The following is an 11,682-nucleotide window of genomic DNA, read 5'->3' as shown; positions in this document are numbered from 1 at the left end:
TAAATGTAATCTCAAGAAATATTAACGGTTAGGCAAGGGTCAAATTTGCTGCACCGTAGTTTTGTAGATTAGAAGGTGGACCTATGGAATATGGCTCGGCAAAATAAATAAATTAATCGTAGTTCACAAAAACAGCTCTCTATAACACTTTATATTACACTCGGAAAACATTACAGAATCTCTCTTATGAAGTAAATCGTAAGACAATAAATCCGTGATATATTGAAGGAAAGTCATCGTTGTTAAATACGTCAAAAATCGGCTCATAATACGGCGTATTAAATGTTCGAGAGAAATACGTAAGAATACGTGAAGCTTCCAATCAATAAGCCCGAAGAAATTTAATTTAGACCCTGTTAAATTTTGTCCAGAATACTTTTAAAATTTTTCCGAAATACGTGCGCAGATAAAATTAACGCCGCGCATTTTGAATTCGGTGAATTTTCTGAGCGTTAAAGAAATAAATCAAAATTCGCGTTGGATAAATCTAGTTGGGGCACACTTTGTCGGAGAAGGAACCCGTGGTGTTATTAAGTGCAGGTGACAGAGGAATCTAAACAAAGAGCTAAAAGACACAAAGTTACAGAACTGTTCGATCAAACCACCCTTCTGTGTGCTCAGGGAACCTATCGCGGAATTCTTCCTTGTTGAAGCTATTCCTTTCTCTAAAGTCGAGAGCCCGTACTTCCTTAATATGGTCCCTCTCCACAATGGGGAGAGGAGTCTCAGTTCCGGTAAGGCAAACTCTAGCCACCACTCTCACTGATCAGAAGTATCATGAAGTAGCGACTATGGTCGCTAATGCTACTTTAGACCGCGGACCGCAATTTATTGTAAAATATTTATTGTAAAAAATCGTTCTTACTCCACAGTGGAAATCGAAATACGCGAATTTTCGGAGACAAATACGTTTGCGTATGCATACTTTTGCTTGAAACGCTACGTATTTAACAGCATTGAGGAAAGTCAAACTAACCGATATCGTAGTGCTGGATGTAGACAGACTCACTGAGATCACTCAGGGAGATGTTGATCACCGATCTGCTGACAGAGCACTCTGAAGGGGACATGACGATGTCAGTAGGAGCAAGACTGTCCCCTCCTTCACTTTCATTCAGGTTCTGCGGAGAGGGCAGTTAGAGGGGGTTTAGAGGGGGAGGGGGTTGATTATTTATAATTAGGCCATTTTAGATAGTCTTCTTGAAAACTTTTGTATTATTATATAATATATAATAATAAAAAGTTTCCAAGAAGACTACCATATTATGGTAAAAATGCAAAATTTCCCATAACATTTGCAAGTATTGCTATCAACTCTACTGTCCAGGATATACTGTGCTCTGTACCATGTTACCATAGTTACACTACTAGTTACCATGGTAACACTACATGTTGGTGTTGCTTGTTGTTCTTATAGTTACACTACTAGTTACCATGGTAACACTACATGTTGGTGTTGCTTGTTGTTCCCACAAACCTTGATATCCAGTTCAGGTTCCTCAAGGTCCGTGACGCACAGACCCTGCCAATCTGTGTTGTACTTCCCTTTGAAGGGCATCTGAAAAACGTTACGGTCAAAGTTTAGAGCTCCGACACTAATCGTTATACTCCTGGTCCCATCATAATACCTGGTTTTCAATATTACCCGATCCCTCGATTTACCGAAAGTACGTGCTTACTCCTGGCCCTGCGTGAGAAGTTGATGTAAATCTGCCTACATTTAACGGTAATACACCCAGTAAATAAAGTTCTGGTCATAAATAATAATATTAATCTTATATTATGCTAGGTTTTCCCTTTATTTACACTAGATTAATGTTTCTCATTCAACATTGTCTCGTGTTTCTATACGTCAGTACTGCACAAGACCAATCACCCGTTCAGCACTTTGCTCCTTCATAAAGGTTTTCGATGTTTATTTTTACTACCCATGATTCGCACTCTGCAGTGTTATTTCTCAGTGTTGTTCACTTAAAACAAATAATATTACATTTTTGACATAACAATCCTACATTAGGGATCTTTCATCAAACTATTGATGTCACTGTGTTTACATATACTTAATCCGCTTAACCTGGTTTTAACTAACACGGTTTTAAACTAAAATCACCGCGCTCTTTTAGTATTCAAAATATGTCTCACGTGACTTATAAACCGTTTTATGATTAAATTTTAAACGGATTCTAAGTTGTAAAAACCTGCTTGCAACACCATATTCTCATGCTGCACTTATCATAATTCTAGCGGCAAAACTATTGAACAGTGCATAAAATGGTGCATAAATAAAACGGAAATTGCTTGTTATGGTGTTTAAAGGCAGATCTCAAATCTTTTAACCAACCACGATAATATGTTGCATCAGAACATTCAGGTTTTATTTACATAAAATCATCAAAACAATTATTAACATAGCACGTGATTAAATAAGGCTTTTAAAGTCCCAGAACTTGATTAAATACGTTTTAAAGTTCATCAAGTAAAGATCCATTCTCTGGAATTTGGTAGTTTTCAATACTGGTGGAGGAGGTAATGTAACCATAATAACACTGCCATATAACTTATAAGGCAATATATATAACCATAGTAACACTACAATTCTCTAGAATTTGTAATGTAAAACTCACGAGGTAGTTTTCAATGGTGGTGGAGGAGGCAATGTAACCATAATAACACTACCATATAAGGCAATATATATAACCATAGTAACACTACAATTCTCTAGAATTTGTAATGTAAAACTCACGAGGTAGTTTTCAATGCTGGTGGAGGAGGCAATGTAACCATAATAACACTGCCATATAAGGCAATATATATAACCATAGTAACACTACAATTCTCTGGAATTTGTAATGTAAAACTCACGAGGTAGTTTTCAAATAAGTTTCGAAGGAAGGGGGGTGGAGTCCTTATTGCAGTCAAGACTGGCATCAGTATTGAAAATGACAAGATTGATGTCAGCTCTAGGGCTGAAATGATCTCAGTCAGCCTAAAATCAAACAACACATGCTACTGCATAACTGCCTGCTATAGAGTTGGCACCCTTGGTGAAAATAATTTTAATGAAATTGAGAAACACCTCAGAAATGTGGTAGGACGGAGAAAGTTTAAGGCCCACTTTGTAGTTGGGGACTTCAATCTACCTGAAGTTAACTGGTCAGACGGTGTGTCCCCCACACTTCTTGGTGGCCGTTTTATAGATCTGTTTAATGACCTAGGCTTAACACAAATGATAGACCAACCCACTCATGATAAAGGGAAGGTCCTCGATCTTCTCTTCTGTAATATGATAAGTGTTGTTGAAAATTTGGCGGTCCTGGGGAAAAATGAGATATGCTCCTCAGATCACTTTGGAATAACTTTTAGTGCTAAAATGAAGTTTAGAAAGAAGGTCACCAAACGAAAAATCTTAAATTACAAAAAAGCAGACTGGATCGGCCTGAACAATGATCTGAAATCAGTTAGATGGGATGATCACCTTAACTGTGATGCAGAAACAGGATGGTTCCGTTTTAAGAAAATCCTGTTCCATCACATACACAACCGAATCCCAACTATTACGATATCAGATAAGGATCAGCCACCCTGGTTTGACTCTGACACTTATCAGCTGTGTCTCAAAAAAGAAAAACTACGAGTCAAATCTAAAAGATCATGCCTAGCTGAGGACTATGAAAAGTTCTCACAATGTAGAAAAGATTTTCAAAATTTGGTCGACCAAAAAATGATATCAAATTTGAATGATGATGATGATCCAGCTCTTATATCAAAGAAATTCTGGAAACATGTCAAATCGACATCAAAATCTACTCGCATACCAGGAACAGTAAACTATAACGGCAGATTTAGAAACAATCACTTAGACCAAGCTGAAATGTTCAATGAATATTTTGCTGCACAGTTTTCCGAAGCGAGTAATTATGATGTTGATATTGATTATAGTAATGACTCAGTAAACGACATTGAGTTCAGTACCAGCAGAATCCGGAAAATCCTAAAAGATGTCAATGTTAATAAAGCTGCTGGTCCAGATGGTATCCATGGCAAAATTTTAAAGAACTGTAGAGATAGTATTGCATACCCACTCTCGAGCCTTTTTAAAATCTCTTATAATATAGGTCAGATACCATCTGAATGGAAATTTGCTAACGTAGTACCTGTGCGTAAGAAAGGCCCCAAAACTTTAGTTGAAAATTATCGGCCAATCTCTCTCACAAGCCTTAAAATGAAAATTTTTGAAAAAATAGTGAGAGATGAACTGTTGGCAAAATGCCAGCATAAAATACATGACAACCAGCATGGTTTTCTTCCTCAGAGGTCTTGTACTACACAAATGGTCGGGTATATAGACTGTCTTTCACTGTCTATTAACGATAATATCAGAACTGATGTGGTATACTTTGACTTTGCCAAGGCCTTTGACTCAGTTAACCATGATGTCATCCTAGAGAAATTAAAATCGGAATTTGAAATTGATGGTACACTGTTGAAGTTTATTATGAACTATCTCAAAGACCGCAAACAGTGTGTTATTATTGGGGGATCCCAATCAGAACAAAAGAATGTCAAATCAGGAGTTCCCCAAGGCTCCATTTTAGGACCTCTGTTTTTTGTACTCTTTATTAATGACATGTCAGAATGCGTAAGTGAAGGTACAAAAATTGCCCTGTACGCTGATGACACCAAAATATGGCGTAAAATTGTGGGCTGGAGGGACCATGAGATCCTACAAGCAGATATAGATGCCCTGCATTGCTGGGCAGTAAGAAACAAAATGAAGTTTCACCCCAATAAGTGTAAGGTACTCTCTATATCAAGCAAATTGAGCGAAAAAGGAATTTTGAGTTTTTTCCCCTTTCAGCTCTTTGTCTACACCCTAGATGGAACGGCACTAGACTTCGTCCAGAGTGAAAAAAGACCTTGGGGTCTTTGTTAGAACAGACCTTAAGTGGGAGGAGAACATAGTCAACCTTTGTACGAAAGCTAGTTCTCGTCTAGGTCTAATGAAAAGAACTCTACGGTTTATTAACGGCCGTAAACAAAAACGGGCATTCTATCTAGCGCTGGTTAGGAGCCTTTTCGAAAATTGCAGTGTTGTCTGGAGACCAACAAGTGTTGTCTTGAATAACAAAGTTGAAAACATTCAGCGCAGAGCAGTTAAGTGGATCCTTGGCGAACAGGATCATCACTATAATGACTTAGAATACTTGGCTCGATTAAGAGAGCTAGACATGTTGCCAATGGAGCTGAAGTTTGAATACACAGACTTACTATTATTCCATCAGATATACAATGGTCAATCTGTTCTGAAGCTCCCACCTTATTTAACCCCGATAACAACCAGTGAACAGGGTAGGTTGCGTTCAAACATAAGGCAACCCTCGAGATATAATGAAGTTGATACATCTCAAATGCCTGATATCAACCAGAGGCGACAGAACAGACACGACCACCTTTCCCTGAAGTGTACTGTGGAAGCAAAAGCTCACTCCTTTAAGAGAAGCTTCTTCTTCAGAACACACAGTGTCTGGAATGACCTACCAACTGACCTTAAAGAGATAAGTGATGCCGGAACTTTTAAGGCAAACCTGGCAAAACACTTTTGGGACAAATTGACAGACCCTGACTAAGTTAATGAGTGCAAATGATATTTATATGTGGGCCCCCGCCACTGATAGATCGGTCACGATACTGAATATACACAAACATCATCACACATCATCAAAAATATATCTACTAAAGTTTTAAAAATATCTTAAATCTATTGGCCTAAACAACCAAGATAAAATAAATCTAATTTACATACTTTCCACTACTATATAAGTTAATAAAGCGTTTCTTAGCAACATGAGGATGACACACAAGATATTCATTGTGCTTCTCTTTATTAGTAGCATAATTTAATCCCTCAATCTTTCCTAATACTTCGTCCGAAACATACCAAAAATGAATATCATTTACGGATCCGTTTAAAATAGTCTCTTTTTTGAAAGCCTCTAATCTTATTTTAAAACTTAACACAGTCCCACAATTCTTGACATCCGAGGGGAGTTTGTTCCAATATGGTCTCACCCTCTCCGGAAGAAAAGAACTGTGGACTTTCTTCATTTTACTGCTACTTTTACTGCATCTACTGTTTGATACCACATTAAGACCAGATCTGCTCATACTGAACAAACCAGCTCCGTAATTGGCCAAACCACTTATCATTTTAAAAGATTCAATGAGGTCCCCACGTATTCGCCGCTCTGCCAGCGTTGTCAAATTGAGGATTTCCAGTCGACGACTGTATGGAAGAGTACCCACCTCGTCAATCAGACGGGTAAACCGCCTCTGGACGCTCTCCAGCTCCAAGATGATCCCCCAACTTCCATGAGCCGCAACTGGACTCCACAATTGAACACAATACTCTAAATGGGGTCTTATTAAAGCTTTGTAAATGGATATCATCACAGATTTTTCCCTGATAATCAGATTTCTAACAATCCAACATATCATTCTGTTGGCTTTAGATATTGAAGCCTTAATCTGTTCATTCCAAAGCAGAGAGTTATGGGTTATAACTCCCAAGTCTTTTTCCTGTACAGATTCTGCCAATGTAACTCCATTAAGAGAATAACTTGATCTTGGGTTATCGTTAACATCTAAATGCATTACTGAACACTTAGTAGGATTAAACTTTAAAAGCCATTTACTCTCCCACATCTCTAGTTCGTTCAGATCATTAGCTATAGTTTCATGCTCGGAGGCATTAGCTATAAGCTTAAGATCATCAGCAAATATTTTAACTTTACTTTTAATGTTATCTGGTAAATCATTAATAAATAACACAAATAGTAATGGTCCAAGGACTGATCCCTGGGGAACTCCTGACCATACAATCTTCCACTCTGAAGTTTCACCTTCTACACACACTCTCATAGTTCTATTTGAGATAAAATCTGTAATTACATCTAAAACTTTACCAGTTATCCCTAGACTCTCTAGCTTGTTAATCAAGCGATAATGGGGAACAGAATCGAAAGCTTTACTAAAATCAAAATAAAATAAGTCCACAGGAGCACCTTCATCTATTAAATTAAGTATAGTGTCGAAAGTCTCCAAAAGATTTGACAAACAAGATTTTCCTTTAACAAACCCATGTTGGTCCTTTGAAATACGGTCTTCTAAAAATTCTAACACATGGGATCTAACAAACTGTTCATAAACTTTACAAAGAATACAAGTAAGAGAAACTGGTCTATAGTTAAGAGGGTCAGACTTAGAGCCCTTTTTAAAAAGTGCAACTACAGATGCCGACTTCCATACCTCCGGAAGATTTCCAGTATCACTACAGGCACTAAATAATTTAGTAAGAGCTGTTACAAAACTAGCATCTCCAGCTAGGGACTTAAGCAGCTTTGGATGATGCCCATCTGGGCCAGTGCTTTTAAAAATATTAAGCTTTAATAGTTCCTTTTTAACATTATCAAAGGTAATAACAATATCAGATATACTATTAGTATTCTTACTATAACTTCTAGGTAATGGGCCGAGTGGCTCATTAACAAACACAGAACTAAAGGCACTTGCAAGTACCTCTGCAGACTCCCCTGCACTAGTTGTCCTTGTACCGTCTTCCTTATCTAAACTTGGTACCGAAGCTTTAACCTTTCTCTTATTTCTCAAATAAGAATAAAATGATTTACAATTGATCTTTAAATTAGAAGTTATCTTCTTCTCATATCTTATCTTTGCTTTCACTTCCTCATTCTCATAGATGAGCTGTTTACTACTTGCATGACTAAGATTAACACTAGAAGGTTCAATATCAAATGCAGTCCATGCTTTATCTTTGTTCTTTCTCATGCGCTTCAATGAGGATGTGTCCCATGGCAGCTTCACAGGTCTGTTGTTTTTATAGACCGAATTAGTCGGTACTATCCCAGCAACAGTCGTAAGTTTGCCATGTAACTCATCCCACATAAGCTGAACATCATTAGAGCAACTAAAATCCCAGTTAATATTTTCAATACTAAACTTTAAAATATCATCATTAGTTATTTTACCCCATGATGGTTTCAGAATCTTCTCTTTACATTTAATTGAATCTACAGAAACACTTAGATCGACTACCACACTGACATGATCACTTTTGCCAATCGGGGACAGCACTGTGCATTTATTAATAAGTGCATCATTGGTGGAAAGTACTTGATCCAGCAGACTCTCTTGGAGTCTATCCTTTACAACCCGCCGCCTAGTTATTTCAGTAGTAAAATACCAGGACAACCCTGCTTCGTTAAACATATCAATATAGATTTCTTGATTCAAGAATGACTTATTAGTGCTGACCAAACCTCCATTTACACAACCAGTCTCCCAAGAGACATCTGGTAAATTAAAGTCTCCTACCAGGAGTGTTTCAAAATCATTATTAACATTACAAATATTTTTAAGAAAAGAAATTAATTTTAAATTTTGGTCAGAATTTAAAGATGGTGATCTATAAATACATCCAATACAAAGTTTACCACTTGCAGTATCTATTAACACAGCTAAAGAATCAAGTGCATTACAACTTTCTTTTACTAATGATGAATTAATATAATTCTTAACATAAATGATGGACCCTCCTCCAGAACTAATATCCTTTTTAGAAGATTCAATTTTAAAGTCACGGTCTTTTCTAAAAATTGTGTAACCGTCAATTTGAACTTCAGCATCTAAAATATCATTATCAAAATGTGTCTCTGTGACACATATAATATCAATGTTCTTGTTTAGCATCAATAAACATTTTACTTCATCTATTTTGTTAAAGAATCCACTAGCATTAGTATACAATATGCTTATTCCTTTGCAACTGTAGCTTCCTTCTCTTCGATCTTCTGACTCTTCTCTGTGTTCTTCTGCTTTTTCCTCTTCTCTGCTTCCTCTCGTGCTTGAAAATTTGCCTTACGGTCAGCTCTGCACAAATCTTCGTTTATCCAATGACCACTCTTTGACCGGATTCCTCTCCCTCCATTCGTGTAGTACTTTACGTCTTCTATGTCATAGAGTTTGACAATAAGGGGCCTGCAGTACTCTGGTATGTCTTTATTGACTCTGCCAGCTCTAAAGCAGGACACAATGTCTCCCTTTTCCATCTCAAGTGAGTTGATGCAAAAGTCGATGTCTTCTTTTTCACGATCTTTGACACTGTTTTTGGTGCTTTCCGGTACCTTCAGGATGCAGACATTTTTCTTCTTTCTTTCTCTCTCCACCCTATCTGCATCAATGTTACGTTGTACCTGCTGGACAACTTCTTTGGTTGTTTCTGAACTTCTGAGATTTTTCAGAACAGTTTGTTGAGACTTAGCTGTAATATCTGAATAGAGACTAACAGCTTTTTTCACACTTTTGTCCGTGCTGTTGCTTAGAACTGTTTTTAAGGAGTTCGCCAAAGCTGGTGTGAACTTCTGGAGCTCTTCTTTGACAATAGCCCTGACAGCTCTCTGGTCATCAGTGTCCTTAACTGTGTGGGGTGCCACAAAGCAAATGGGACACTTCCAGTTAGTCAGATGTCCTAACATATCATCTGTCAACCCAGACAGGCCAACACAACTTGAATGCCAGAACAACTTACAGGCTTCACATTCCACAGATAACTCATCAGCCATAAAGATTTCACATGGGCAGTATTTTTCTTCTGCAGCAGGCGCAGAAACATCCTCAGCTGTTGACTTAGCTTTTGAGGGGCTTATCTTTACTTGTCGTTTCTTCTTTAGCGTCGGCGCCCTCTCGGGTACATTCTTTTCTTCCATCCCTGAACTCAAATTATTTGTTATATAGTAGTGTTGAAAGTATTAAAACTCACGAGGTAGTTTTCAATGGTGGTGGGGGAGACAATATAACCATAGTAACACTAAAAACTCACGAGGTAGTTTTCAATGGTGGTGGGGGAGACAATGTAACCATAGTAACACTAAAAACTCACGAGGTAGTTTTCAATGGTGGTGGGAGAGACAATGTAACCATAGTAACACTAAAAACTCACGAGGTAGTTTTCAATGGTGGTGGGGGAGGCAATCTAACCATAGTAACACTAAAAACTCACGAGGTAGTTTTCAATGGTGGTGGGGGAGACAATGTAACCATAGTAACACTAAAAACTCACGAGGTAGTTTTCAATGGTGGTGGGGGAGGCAATCTAACCATAGTAACACTAAAAACTCACGAGGTAGTTTTCAATGGTGGTGGGGGAGACAATGTAACCATAGTAACACTAAAAACTCACGAGGTAGTTTTCAATGGTGGTGGGGGATACAATGTAACCATAGTAACACTAAAAACTCACGAGGTAGTTTTCAATGGTGGTGGGGGAGGCAATCTAACCATAGTAACACTAAAAACTCACGAGGTAGTTTTCAATGGTGGTGGGGGAGACAATGTAACCATAGTAACACTAAAAACTCACGAGGTAGTTTTCAATGGTGGTGGGAGAGACAATGTAACCATAGTAACACTAATAACTCACGAGGCAGTTTTCAATGGTGGTGGGGGAGACAATGTAACCATAGTAACACTAAAAACTCACGAGGTAGTTTTCAATGGTGGTGGGGGAGACAATGTAACCATAGTAACACTAAAAACTCACGAGGTAGTTTTCAATGGTGGTGGGGGATACAATGTAACCATAGTAACACTAAAAACTCACGAGGTAGTTTTCAATGGTGGTGGGGGAGACAATGTAACCATAGTAACACTAATAACTCACGAGGTAGTTTTCAATGGTGGTGGGGGAGGCAATCTAACCATAGTAACACTAAAAACTCACGAGGTAGTTTTCAATGGTGGTGGGGGAGACAATGTAACCATAGTAACACTAAAAACTCACGAGGTAGTTTTCAATGGTGGTGGGGGAGACAATGTAACCATAGTAACACTAAAAACTCACGAGGTAGTTTTCAATGGTGGTGGGGGATACAATGTAACCATAGTAACACTAAAAACTCACGAGGTAGTTTTCAATGGTGGTGGGGGATACGTCCCCCATATTGTCGTACTTGATAGCAGGGTCTTCAAACACTGTGCTCTCCGTAAGGTAACCTGTGGTACATCGATAATTCTATTACACCCATATAAGGCTATGTAACCATAGTAACACTACCATATAAGGAAATATTACCATGGTCACACTACCATATTATGTCTAGATCAGTAGCTCATTCTATGTAAAGTTTAGTAGTTTTCATAACAGATAATTAAAGATTAACAACTAAATAAACCGATAGCAGTGATACACATTGAAAATAAATAAGATATAAAATGACTTACTAGTGACACTAGTTTTACGACTACAATCCCCCTCAGTAACTGAAAGATGTATTCAGGTGATTAATAATAAGGCTTTAACGTACATTATATTAAAACTTAAAACCTTGTCATAAAATGATAAAAAATTGTGAATTGAGAAAATTGGAAGGACTGATAGCTTGATAGTGATAGAAGCTTACTGAATTTAGAAGAGAGTGCAATTTTCCCCAATATTGTTCATGGAGGTCTTTAACTTAGTCCACTATAATCAACAAACACTGAGTTCTATCTTTCACATAGAGTTAGTCTCATTAAAAAATATTGAAATTTTATCGAATTTTGGCAAAAGCGAATTTGGGCAAATCGTATGCCCAAATATGGCATATTTTTTAAAGCTCTAAGCTCACA

General features: G+C 37.7%; 1 long non-coding RNA gene across 1 annotated transcript; it reads right to left on the bottom strand.

Annotated features, from left to right (window-relative positions):
- Positions 1-1,017: 1,017 nt before the first annotated feature.
- Positions 1,018-11,334, bottom strand: LOC134819282 (uncharacterized). The gene is made up of 4 exons (XR_010160741.1): positions 11,296-11,334; positions 10,976-11,067; positions 1,478-1,558; positions 1,018-1,121 (listed from the first exon to the last, which is right to left on the bottom strand). It is a non-coding gene; the product is annotated as an uncharacterized LOC134819282 (long non-coding RNA).
- Between the last annotated feature and the right edge of the window lie 348 nt (positions 11,335-11,682).

Source organism: Bolinopsis microptera, chromosome 8, assembly GCF_026151205.1.
Source record: "Bolinopsis microptera isolate Bmic1 chromosome 8, MBARI_Bmic_1.0, whole genome shotgun sequence".
In the NCBI taxonomy this organism is placed as follows: Eukaryota; Metazoa; Ctenophora; class Tentaculata; order Lobata; family Bolinopsidae; genus Bolinopsis; species Bolinopsis microptera.
This window is presented reverse-complemented; position numbering and strand designations above follow the sequence as displayed.